The 13,768-nt window shown below is 40.4% G+C and overlaps 1 pseudogene; it reads left to right on the forward strand.

The window, feature by feature from the left end:
- The first annotated feature begins 7,755 nt into the window (after window positions 1-7,755).
- On the forward strand, window positions 7,756-8,737 carry LOC146406218 (olfactory receptor 5M11-like; annotated as a pseudogene).
- The last annotated feature ends 5,031 nt before the right edge of the window (window positions 8,738-13,768 follow it).

Below are 13,768 nucleotides of genomic sequence, written 5' to 3' on the forward strand. Positions count from 1 at the left end.
GAATTGTTGCATCTATATTCATCAATGATATTGGGCGATAGTTTTCTTTTTTGGTGGTATCTCTGCCTGGTTTTGGAATGAGGGTGATGGTGGCATCATAGAATGTCTTTGGGAGTATTCCTTCTTCTTCAACCTTTTGAAAGAGTTTAAGGAGGATGGGCACCAATTCCTCTTTATATGTTTGATAGAATTCACCTGTGAAGCCATCTGGTCCTGGGCTTTTATTTGTAGGGAGTGATTTTATGACCTCTTCAATTTCATTTCTGGTGATTGGTCTGTTCAGTTGGTCTGTTTCTGCTTGATTCAGTTTTGGCAGGCTGTAAGATTCTAGAAAATTGTCCATTTCTTCCAGATTGTCAAACTTATTGCCATATAGTTGTTCATAGTTTTCTCTTATGGTTTTTTGTATTTCTGCTGTATCCGTTGTGATTTCTCCTTTTTCATTTATGATTTTGGTGATTTGGGTTCTTTCTCTCCTCTTTTTAGTGAGTCTGGCCAGGGGTTTATCAATTTTGTTCACCTTTTCAAAGAACCAGCTCTTGGTTTTATTAATTTTCTCTATTGTTTTTTGAGTCTCTATTTTATTGATTTCTTCTTTGATCTTTACAATTTCCTTCCTTCTGCTGACTTTAGGACTTCTTTGTTCTTCTTTTTCTAATTCGTTTAGGTGGAGGGTTAAGTTGTCAATTTGGGATCCTTCTTCTTTTTTGAGAAAGGCCTGGATTGCTATAAATTTCCCTCTGAGCACTGCTTTTGCAGCATCCCATAGATTTTGAGAGGTTGTGTCTTCATTATCATTTGTTTCAAGATAGTTTTTAATTTCCTTCTTGATTTCCTCATTGACCCATTGGTTTTTTAGTAGCATGTTGTTTAGTCTCCATGGAGTAGGTTTTTTCTCTTTCCTTTTCCCATGGTTGATTTCTAATTTCATGGCATTGTGGTCAGAGAAGATACTTGAGATAATTTCTATGCTCCTAAATTTATTGAGATTCGCTTTATGTCCCAATATGTGGTCGATTCTTGAGAATGTTCCATGAGCATTTGAGAAGAATGTGTATTCTGATTTTTTTGGATGTAGTGTCCTGAAGATATCAATTAAGTCTAACTTTTCTATTGTTTCCTTTAGGATCTCTGTTGCTTTATTGGTTTTCTGTCTAGAGGATCTGTCCATTGATGTGAGGGGGGTATTTAGGTCTCCTACTATGATTGTATTCTCATCAATATCTCCCTTTATGTCTGTTAATATTTGTTGTATGTATCTGGGTGCTCCTATGTTTGGGGCATATATGTTGATGATAGTAACATCCTCTCCTTGGATGGATCCCTTAATCATTAAATAGTGTCCTTCTTTGTCTTTCTTTATGTCTTTTGTTTTAAAGTCTATTTTGTCTGATATGAGCGTTGCAACTCCTGCTTTTCTGTCATGTCTATTGGCATGAAATACTTTTCCCCAGCCTTTCACTTTCAATCTATATGTATCTTTTGTCCTAAGGTGAGTTTCTTGTAGGCAGCATATTGAAGGTTTTTGCCGTTTTATCCACTCAGCCATTCTGTGTCTTTTGATTGGGGCATTCAGTCCATTGACATTTAAGGTGATAATTGATAGATGATTATTTATTGCCATTTGATCCTCGTGTTCCAGTTGATTCTATGGTTCTCCATTCTTCCTTTCTTTTTTTTTTTTTTTTTTTTTTTTTTTTTTGGTTGGATGGTCTCCTGTTATTATCTGCTTGAGTGTATTTTTTTTTTCATTTTTTGCAAATGCAATATTTGGTTTTGGCTTGTGGTTGCCCTGTTTTTTAAGTATGCTAACCCCTTCCCATAATTGTGTGTTTTAGCCTGATGGTCCTGTAAGTTCAAACACTTCATTATTATATTAAAATTAAGAAGAGAGACATACATACAAACAAAAAGGATTATTTACCTCCTAACATCCCTTGCCCACATTTTATGGTTTTGATGACTCTTTTATTTTTTTCTTTTTAATTTTATTTTGTTTGAAGCATGTTCATGATTAAATCTGTATGCTGGCTTATTTGAGTGACTGCTCTCTGATTGTATCTTCCTCAGTCCTAGTTCTTCCTCTTCTTCTTCTTCTTTTTTTTTTTTTTTCTTTTCTTTTTTCTTCCCTTTCCTTCCTTTCTTTTTGGTTTAGAGAAGCCCTTTCAATATTTCCTTTAACCTGGGTTTTGTGTTGCTGTATTCTTTAAGTTTTTGTTTGTTGGGAAAAATTTTTATTTCCCCTTCTATTTTAAATGATATTCTTGCTGGATAAAGTATTCTAGGTTGCATATTTTTTCCTTTGAGCACTTTAAATATCTCTTGCCATTCCCTCCTGGCCTGTAGTGTTTCTGTAGAGAAATCAGCTGATATTCTTATGGGGGTTCCCTTGTAGGTAACATTCTGTTTTTCTCTTGCTGCCTTTAGGATCCTCTCTTTATCACTAACTTTTGCCATTTTTATTATGATGTGTCTTGGTGTGGGTCTGTTTGGGTTCAGTTTGTTTGGGGCCCTCTGTGCTTCTTGTATCTTGAATCCAGTATCCTTTAGATTTGGGAAGTTTCCAGCGATAATTTCTTCAAATATATTTTCCATTCCCTTATCTTTTTCTACTCCTTCTGGAATTCCTATTATGCGTAGATTGGCCCGTTTATATTATCCCATAGGTCTCTTATATTGCTTTCCAGTTTTTTGATTCGGTTTTCTGTCTGTTGACCAGATTGAGTGATTTCCATTATTCTATCTTCCATATAACTGATTCGTTCTTCTGCATTATTCATTCTGGTTTTACTGCCCCTAGTTCAGTTTGCATCTCTGCAAATGAATGTTCTAGTTTTTCTTGGCTCCTCCTTATATTTTCTAGCTCCTTTCTGAGGGTATCTGCATTGCTGTTCATATCTTCTCTTAATTCCTTCAGTATTTTCACTATTTCTCTTTTGAACTCCAGGTCTGTCAGACTGCAGAGATCAGTTTCATTGTTGACTGTTTTAGGTGAGTTCTCCTGTTGGTTTGACTGGGGGTGGTTTCTCAGCTTCTTCATCTTGCTTGTTGTCTTCTTTCTCCTGAGGGAGTTGTACTCTCCGTGATCGGGTAGTGTTTGCCTTGTCACTGCCCTGGAATATTTCCTGAGGGCTGTCGTTGTTGGTCAATCTTTTTTTGAGGCAGTGTGGCTTTTCTGGAGTGTTGATGGGACTAACAGTGTTTCTTTGAAGCAAAGGAGGACTTCCTGAGGGCAGACAGGACTGGGAGGTCCACCCCACGATGGTAGCAGATTTCACTTGGTTCTCAGCACCCCCTGGGGTCTTGGGCGGGTAGCAGGGCCCTTGGAGACTCAAGAGGTTCCTCCCCAGGGCACCCCGACTCAGAAAGACCGTCTGAGATCTTTTCCCGATTCCGCCAGGCTTGTTGCAGCTTTTCTGGGCTGCAGGGGGTCCTGCCTGGAGCTGGCAGTCCTATGCAGCTGGTCCACTAGGTCTCAGCACCCCTTGGGGTCTTCGGCGAGTAGCAGGGCCTTTGGAGACTCAAGAGGCTCCTCCCCAGAACAGCCCGACTCAGAAAGACCGTCTGAGATCTTTTCCCAAGTCGGCCAGGCTTGTTGCAGCTTTTCTGGGCTGCAGGGGGTCCTGCCTGGAGCTGGCAGTCCTATGCAGCTGGTCCACTAGGTCTTAGCACCCCCTGGGGTCTTGGGCGTGTAGCAAGGCCCTTGGAGACTCAAGAGGCTCCTCCCCGGGGGAGCCCGTCTCAGAAAAACCGTCGGAGAATTAGGTCGATCTATTCACGGCCTGGCTAGGCTTGTTCTAGCTTTTCTGGGCTGCAGGCCTTTTCTAGGGGGCTCGTGGTGTTTGGTGCTGCTCTGTGGAAGTGTAGCCCCTCCAAAGGGCAAGCAGGCCTGTGCAGGGAGAGCCCCTGCGGTGGTAGGCTTCAGGCAATTGTTGAGGCCAGCCCTCCTGGATGGCAGGCAGCCCCAGGTTCGGCGAGAGCGTAGGGGGTGGCGGGGGTGGGGGGAGGGAATGCACTGGGAAGCACAGCTTTCTGCTAGCTAGCGGGCCTGTAAGCTTGCTGTGGCGTGGGGGGTATTCTATGGGGACCCACCCCTTCTTCTCTCCCCTCCCCAGCACGGGCGCAGACCAGGCTCTTCTCCCAGGTTCCCTCTGAGGTGGCTTTCCACTTCCCCGCCCCTAGAGTATTGCTCCCTTCCTCTGCGACAGCTTTGTTTTCTAGTCTCCCAGGCAGTCTCTGCCCCGTCAAATGGTTTAGAGACCTCCCAAGCAGTTTCCGCTCTTCCCCGCCCCCCTAGCCCGGGGACTAATCTCTGGAGCCGAGGTCTCGGTGCCCAGCCCCCACCCAGGCGGCGCCCCCCGGCCCTTTCTTGGGGACTAACCTTCGGAGGCGAGGTCTCGGTGCCCAGCCCCAACCCAGGCGTCCCCTGGCCCCCTCTCGGGGACCAACCTTCAGAGCTGAGGTCTTGGTGCCCAGCCCCCACCCAGGCGTCCCCCGGCCCTTTCCCGGGGACTAACCTCTGGAGCCGAGGATTCGGTGCCCAGCCCCCACCCAGGCGTCTCAATTTTTGGTGACTGTGCCCGTAGTTCAGATGGTCCGTTGGGTTCTTGATCGTTTTTCCGTACTCCGACTTACTGCTACACTCTTCTCTGCATCTGGAGATTCCTCCGGTTCGTTTGATCTTTCCCCCGGTAGGAGACTTTCCAGGGTGCGGGATCCCTTTCTCCTCCGCAGTTCCCTTTCGGGAGCGCCCGTCCCGCTCGGATTCACCTTCTCTCACTCTCCTCTTTTCTCCCGTTCTGCCCAATAATGTCACGAACTTCTTGCCGTTATTGGAGTTTAGGTTCCTCTGCCAGCGATTGGTTGTTGTTCTGTGCGAGTCATTTCTTCTGTAGATGTGCTTTTTTTGTTGTGTTTGTGGGAGAGGGCGAGCGTGTCCCCCTACTCCTCCGCCATCTTGTCCTCCTCCCCACTTGTCTTCTTTCCTGTGTTTTTTAAACAAGAGAGTCTCATCCCATATCATCTCCCTACTGAGTTTCATTTTTGAGGAATGAAGAAATGCATTCAATAATAAGTAGAGTTATCTGAGGGAGGATAACCAAAATTTGTGGTACCTTCCCTGAATTAACTGCACGTTGCACACTCCTTAAATTATTCAGGAGGAATTTATTGATCAGCTATTATCTTCAGGTGTGTGCTAGCTGTGGCGATCACAGTCTTTTCTTGCAAGAGTTTGTGATCTGGTGATAGCAATAGACATGTTAGCGGATAACTAAAACAGACTGTGTGAGCCGATAACTAAAACAGTGTGTTAGCCAACAGTGGTGCAGCATGGAAGATGGAGGTCAAACCCAGTTCTGTGGAGGCGGAGAAAGGATCATTGGAGAAGACTTCAATTTGAGCCTCTTAGTCAGTGCCAGGACACACTGGAATCCGATGAGAAGGAAAGCTAATGAAGTATTTAAAAAATGGCGAACGGGTGAAGGACAAGCTATGACTTTAGATTGAGAGATGGAAGCTACCTGCAATTGAAACAGCCATCAACTGGGTATGTGAAGGCAAGAATTCAAATCCTACCCTGTCTCTTTCAAGCCATGTGGCACAGGGTTTACTGTTCCTTAGTGGAACCTCTGGCTCTTTAGCTGAAAGTGCAGGTTGGAGTCCCTACCTCTAAGAGTTACTTTGAGGAATCAATTAAATTGCCTACATGAAAGGTGTTTGCCAATCACCTTGTCTGTGTCACATTCCCGCGCATACCTGACCCTACCCAAGACATTGATATTCATCAGGAAAGACATTTATAAGAGCTCTGGATATTGGAAAGGAGAGTTTTGGTTTAAAGAAAAAGAAGGATTCCCGTTTTCACTTGGTGGGTTAAGAATCCAACATAGTGTTTGTGAGGATGAGGGTTCACCTCGTGGCCTCACTCAGTGGGTTAAGGATCTAGAATTACTGCAAGCTGTGGTGTAGGTTGCAGATGCAGCTTGGATCTGGCTTTGTGGTACCAGTGGTGTAGGCCTGCAGCTGCAGCTCTGATTAGACCTCTAGCTTGGAAACTTCCGTATGCTGCAGGTGCAGCTGTAAAAAGAAAAAAAAAAAACATATAAAATATCAGACAATCATCAAAATTTCAAGTTGAAATTTCATGTGTGCATTCCACATAAGCTCTTTGGGCAAGTAGTTATATGAAATGATGGAGAATACAACTGAGGCCTGTGATTTGCTTTCTGATCCCAAGTGTTCCAATTAATCCTGAGAATGGTTAGTCCCATGTCATACTCATTTATGTTGCTCTTACATCTTTCTGAGATTTGCTTTAAAAGCAGCTTCCTGGAGTTCCTGTCGTGGCGCAGTGGTTAACGAATCCGACTAGGAACCATGAGGTTGCAGGTTCGATCCCTGCCCTTGCTCAGTGGGTCAAGGTTCCGGCGTTGCTGTGAGCTGTGGTGTAGGTTACAGAGGCGGCTCGGATCCCGCGTTGCTGTGGCTCTGGTGTAGGCTGGTGTCAACAGCTCCGATTAGACCCCTAGCCTGGGAACCTCCATATGCCGCAGGAGCAGCCCAACAAATGGCAAAAGACAAAATAAATAAATAAATAAATAAAATTAAAAAAATAAAATAAAAGCAGCTTCCTACTTCCCATTTCCTACTAGAAATGCGACTACGTTTTTCAGCTTATAGAGGACCAATGAACTTCCTTAATCAGAGGTTGAGAAAATAGGTGCCTATTCAAAGCAGAAGTAAGTCTATGTTTCTACCTTTATTTTTAGTCAAAGGGAGATTGTAGTAATGTTTCAAATGGAGGCCCACAAATTTTACCCTCTTTGCTCAAAATATGCTTTTAGTAGGAGAGTTTGAACCGCAACTGATTTCCAAGACAACAGGCTTATTGAAATTTCTATTGAATTTCCCAGAAATATTTTACAGTTGTGTCACAGTTGCAAAAGAATAGAGAAAGGCAAACATTCTGCAGACCCCTCACAAATGTGAGGACATTTTCAGGCATTGGAGAGAGCTGAGTTCTTATTGTTAGAAATACACACAAGTTTTTTGTTGTTGTTGTTGTTGTTAGAAACAGGCAATCTATTAGCTCCTCATATATTGTTTTGTGGATTTTTTAATGTAAGATATTGCAATTGTACATTTATTTTGGTTGATAATCTATAATTTCAATAGGTTTTCATAGTTTGGAATTTAATAAAAGAAGAGTAAAGACAATATTCCAATGAATTCTTGCTAAAAGTTTGCTGTTAACCTTATTTCCCTTTTTTTCCTTCTGAAACAAACAAAGTCTTTTTTCATTTCCTTGTAATTAGAAAATTAATCTAGACAGCTAGTCCATTAAGCTGAGTTCCACTCTAGTATAATCTTGCCAGGGCTTAAACCTTGTCATCAGGCTTCTTTCTCCTTCTCTCTATCCTTTTCTTTTGCCTGTTTCCTAGGACTCTCTCCCGCTCCCCCCTCCACCCTGGCCTACAGCCCCACTTAACCCCCCAGCCACTTGCCAGTAGGCAAGTACAGAGATATAGATATCTAAAGGTACATTCCCAGAATCACACTATAAAAGTCATAATCACACAGGTAAAAGATAGAAAAATAATAGTGGTTCAGAAATAAGAAAGCTGAAATAATGGCTCAGTAGAAATAAAACATTAGTTTATGGTAGTATTCATTGAATGGCATCTGGAAGTGTAGAGAAAAATCCTTTCACAGTCAGCGATAAGATGTTCACCTTCCCGTCTGCTTTGATTGCTTATGTTTCCGGTGAAGAAAGTGCCCATCACCAATGCCAGTGCACTGACAGAAGTCATCCTCCTGGGACTCACAGATTGCCCAGAACTCCAGCCTCTCCTCTTTATGCTGTTCCTGGTCATTTACCTCGTCACCATCCTAGGCAACCTGGGCTTGATGGTGTTAATCCAACTGGATCCTCGCCTTCACACCCCCATGTATTTATTCCTCACCAACTTAGCCTTTGTGGACTTGTGCTACACCTCAAATGCAACCCCACAGATGCTGACTAATCTGTTCTCAGAGAAGAAGACCATCTCATTTGCTGGCTGTTTTGCACAGTGTTACATTTTCATAGCACTGCTCCTCACTGAGCTTTACATGCTGGCAGCCACGGCCTATGACAGCTCTGTGGCCATATGCGACCCTTTGCGCTACAGTGTTAAGATGTCCAGGCGTGTCTGCTTGTGCTTGGCCACATTTCTTTATGCTTATGCCTTCTCAAATGGCTGTTCCAGGCCATCCTGACCTTCTGTTTGACCCTCTGTAGATCCAATGTCATCCACCATTTCTACTGTGCTGACCCACCACTCATTAACTTTCTTGCTCTGATACTTATGTCAAAGAGCATGCCATGCTCATATCAGCTGGTTTCAACCTTTCCAACTCCCTCACCATCATCCCAGTGTCTTATGCCTTCATTATTGCCACCGTCCGCAGGATCAAATCAGCAGAGGGAAGGCACAAGGCATTCTCCACCTGTGGTTCCCACATGATGGGTGTAACCCTCTTTTATGGCACCCTCTTCTGCATGTATGTAAGACCACCCATAGAGCAGACTGTTGAAGAATCCAAAATCACAGCTGTCTTCTACACCTTTGTAAGTCCACTGCCTTATCCGTTGATCTACAGCCTGTGGAACAAAGATGTAAAACAGGCCTTGAAGAGAGTGCTCAGTAGAAATGTCACTAAGATGGCAATGCCTCCCATTTTCAATAAACCATAATTCTAATCCTTTGTCTCAAACATGTTTGGATTTGTGTGATGAGTTTTCAAGTTCTTTCTGGCCATGTTTCAAATATCCTCGGGTCTGCGAGTAAACAGTCTGCACTTATTTATTATTCTAGATCCTTGCCCTTAATATGCTGTCCATGGATCAGTAGAAATAGCACTAGTTTGGATATTTCAGAAATGAAGAATTGCATTTTGCTCCTCAGATTCACTATATTTAAATCAATATTTTAACTGAATCTTAGGTGTTTTGTATACACATTACATTTGGAGAAGCCCTGCTCTAAGTGAAAATTACACTTGGTATTCCCTGGAACACTGGTATGCTCTTACTGTTTAAAATGATAAACAGAATAAACATGCTCTCAGCTTAGTTCCTTATATTTATTCTATTTTTGTCACCATAAATTTTGGGATGTCTGGGAATCTAAGAAGTATAGCCTTCTGTAGGCATCCCCCGACTTACCAAGTAAACTAGTAATTTTGGTTCATGATAGTAATTTTCTGTTTCTTATGAGTAGTCTTGTATTGGTCTGTATGGAATAGGAAGTGAGAGTAATAGAATAATCATTCTTTTCTTAGACCTGTGTTTGTGGATATAGTGTGTGGTCTTTATCTGTAGGGACCTACGTCTTAACTCAGACCTGCAATCTTGGATCAAGGAGCTCAGATCTAGGAACACAGTGAATGTTTTATGTGTGCTTGGACTTGAAAAATTTAGAATTTACTTGGGTTTTCCTTTTACCTCCTTTTCTAGTTTTTTTTTAAACAAATTTGGATTATTGATTTGTCTTGCTTCTTATACAAAATTTTATATATTTTGCCTACATTGTGCATTCTCTGAAACCCCTCACTTTTGTATGTTTTATCCCTTAGCTTGAAATATTTTATTATTTTTCCAGTGCCTTTGTTAACCTGTGCACTGTTTAGAAGATGGTGCTTAATGAACATATATGTGATTTTAAAAGATTTTTCATGGTTCTATATTTACAATTTAGTTCTATTTTTCAGAGAACATATGCCTTATGATTTTAATATTGAAAATGTATAGTGAGACTGTCCACTATAAAAATACCGAGCATGTTTCCAAATTTATTGATATATAACTGACATGTAATATTTTGTAAGTTTAGTATGATGTGATGATAGCTCAATGGGATGGTGTGATATATTTATATATTGAAAAAGGATTATCACAATAATACTGGTTGTCACATCTATCATCTCACCCAAGGACAATTTGTTGTTGTTTTTCTACAGTGGTGAAAACATTGAAGATCTGTTCTCTTAGCACTTTCAAATGTGCCATACATTAGATAGTTAACTGTAGTCACTATGCTATACATTAGCTCCCCAGACTTCATTCATCTTATATCTGGAAGTTTGTACCCTTTGATCAGCATCTCCCCATTTCTCTCACTTCCTGGCCCTGACTGCCATCTGTTAGTCCAACGTTTTTAGAATCCACATAAACCTGAGATCATTCCTGTTTGTCTAACTTATTTCACCTAATATAATGTCCTCAAGGATCATTCATGTTGTAGCAAATGCAAATTTCCTTCTCTTTTTGCTGAATAATATTCCCTTGTAAACACATTTTTTTTAAGCATGTGTGTGGTTGCGTGTGTGTGTCTTTATACATTAATCAACTGATGGGCCCTTAGGTTGTCTCCATATCTTGGCTGTGGTGAAATGAACATGGTGCAAATACCTCTGACATCACAATTTTATTTCCTCTGGAAATACATCCAGAAGTGGATCTACTGGAGCATATGATAGTTCTATTTTTGATTTTTTAAGGAATCCCGATACCTCTACACTGTTTTCCATAGTGACTCCACCAATTTACATTTTCATCAATAGTATATTTGGGTTCTCTTTTGTCCACATTCTTTCCAGCACTTATTATCTCTTGCCTTTTTGATAATAGCCATTCTAACAGTGTGAGGTTATATCTGCTATGGTTTTGATTTGTATTTCACTGATGATTGGTGATATTGAGTACCTTCTTCATGTACTTGTTGGCCATTTATATGTCTTCTTTGGAAAAATATCTATTCTGGTCTTTTTCTCATTTTTAAAAATTGGATTATTTGGCTTTTTTGCACTTTTATGAGTCTTTGAATATATATGTACAAATAATGCATATATATTATTATTTATTCATTATGAATGGTTACAAATATTCGGGTTTTGATTTGCAAATATTTTCTCCCAAACCGTTTTTTTTCCTTTTCATTTTGCTGGTGGTTTCTTTTGCTTTGCAGAGTTTATAAGTTTAATATAGTCTCATGTGGCTAATTTTGTTTTTGTTGCTTATGCCTTTTGCGTCGTATACAAAAAGCCATCTCCAAGACTAATGTCAAAGAGGTTTTACACCTCTTCTAAGTATTGCATCATTGCAAATCTTAAGTTTAAGTCTTTAATCCATTTCGAGTAACATTTTTGTGAGTGATTTATGATGAGTCAATCTAATTTTTCAGCATATGGTTGTCCGGCATTTCTACCATCCTTCATTGAAGAGACTAACCTGTCTGTACTAAGTATTTCCAGCACTTTTTGAAATTTTCGTTCATCAAATGTGCATACGTTTATTTCTAGGCTTTCAACTCTGTGTTATCAGTCTATGTGTATGTTTTTATGTCCATGCTGTTTTCATTGTTAATTAATTAATCCATTAATTAATCCATTGTTTTCATTCATTGTAAAATAATTTCATATCAGGAAGTGTCAAGTGACTTTGTTCTTTTCCATGTTGCTTTGACTATTCAGGATCCATTGTGGTTCCATATGAATTTAAGAGTTATTTACTGTTTCTGTTAAAACATGCCACTGGCATTTTTATGGGCATTGAATTGAATCTGTAAATGGTTTTGAGTAGTACAAATATTTTAACAAATTTAGCCCTTCCAGGCCTTGAAGATGAGATACTTTCCATTTATGTCTTCATCAATTTTTTTCATCCATGGCTAATTGTTTTCATTTTACAGATTTTTTTAACATCTTAAATTTATTTCTAAGTATTTTATTGTTTTGGGTGCTATTCTAAATGAGATTTTCTTTACCAACTAGTTTATTGTTAGTATATAGAAATGCAATTGAATTTTGCATGTTGATTTTATATCCATAAAGTTACTAAAATTGTTCATTTGTTCCAGAGTTTTCATTTAGTCTTTAGGGTTTTCTGCATATAAGATCAAATCATCTGGAATCAGAGACAATTTTATGTTTTGCTTTCTGATATTGGATGCTGCTTATGTTTCCCTAATTGCTCTAACTCAGACTTGTAATGCTATGTTGAATACAAGTGGTGCTAGTGTGTAGTCTTCTCATTTCTGATCTTAGAGGAAAAGTTTTAAATCTTTTGCCTTAAAGAATGATGTTAACTGGAGTTCCTGTCATGGCAGAGTGGTTAACGAATTTGACTAGGAACCATGAGGTTGCAGGTTTGATCCCTGCCCTTGCTCAGATGGTTAAGGATCCGGGGTTGCTGTGAGCTGTTGTGTAGTTTGCAGACGCAGCTCGGACCCCGAGTTGCTGTGGCTCTGGCATAGGCTGGCGGCTACAGCTGTGATTCGACCCCTAGTCTGGGAATCTCCATATGCCATGGGAGTGGCCCTAGAAAAGACAAAAAGGCCGAAAAAAAAAAAAAAAAAAGAATGATGTTAACTGTGGGCTGGTCATGTATGGTCCTTATTATGTAGAGTTATATTCTTTTTATACCCAGTTTGTTGAGGTTTTATCATGAAAGGATTTTGAATTTTGTCAAGTGTTTTTCTGTATCTATGGAAAAGATCATCTGATTTTAATTTTTGATTATATTAATCCACATATTTCCTCACAAACAACTGCTCTCTGTGGAGAAGGTATACTATTTTTTTTAAATTTTTTATTACTCAAATGAATTTATCACATCTGTTCTTGTATAATGATCATAACAATCTGATTTCACAGGATTTTCAACCCAAAGCCCAAGCACATCCCCCCACCCCCCAAACTGTCTCCTCCGGAGACCATAAATTTTTCAATGTCTGAGTCAGCATCTCTTCTGCAAAGAAGTTCAGTCTGTCCCTTTTTCAGATTCCACGCGTCAGTGAAAGCATTTGATGTTGGTGTCTCATTGTCTGGCTGACCTCACTTAGCATGATAGTTTCTAGGTCCGTCCATGTTGCTAAAAATGCCGGTATTTTTTCCTTTTAATGGCTGAGGAATATTCCATGGTGTATATGTACCACATCTTCTTGATCCACTCCTCTGTCAATGGACATTTAGGTCATTTCCATGTTTTTGCTATTGTAAATAGTGCTGCAATGAACATTGGAGTACATGTGTCCTTGCGATTCATGGCTTTCTCTGGGTAGATGCCCCAGAGTGGGATTGCTGGATCAAATGGCAGTTCTATGTTTAGCTTTCTGAGGAATCTCCATACTGCTTTCCACAGTGGTTGCACCAATTTACAATCCCACCAACAGCATACTAGGGTTCGTTTTTCTCCACACACTCTCCAACACTTATTGTTTATAGACTTTTTGATGATGGCCATTCTGGCTGGTGGAAGGTGGTACCTCAGAGTGGTTTTGATTTGTACCTCTCTAATAATGAGAGATGTTGAACATCCTTTCATGTGTTTCTCAGCCATGTGTATGTCTTCTTTGAGAACTGTCTGTTTAGATCTACTGCCCATTTTTTGATAGGCTTGTTTGTTTTTTTGGTATGGAGCTGCAGAAGTTGTTTATAAATTTTGGAGATCAATCCCTTGTCAGCGATTCACTTGCACAGATTTTCTCCCATTCTGTGGGTTGTCTTTTTGCGTTGTCTAGGGTTTACTTGGCTGTGCAGAAACTTTGAAGTTTGATTAGGTTCCATTTGTTTATTTTTGTTTTTGTTCTCAGTACTCTGAGAGGTGGATCTGAGAAGATGTTGCTGTCGTTTATGTCAGAGAGTGTTTGGCCTATGTTTTTCTCTAAGAGTTTTATAGTGTCTGGTCTTATATCTAGGTTTTTAGTCCATTTTGAGTTTATTTTTG

Source organism: Sus scrofa, chromosome 1, assembly GCF_054392235.1.
Source record: "Sus scrofa isolate SSC_HxYL_T2T_F1_AM1 chromosome 1, Sscrofa_HxYL_maternal_Yorkshire_Landrace_v2.0, whole genome shotgun sequence".
NCBI lineage: Eukaryota > Metazoa > Chordata > Mammalia > Artiodactyla > Suidae > Sus > Sus scrofa.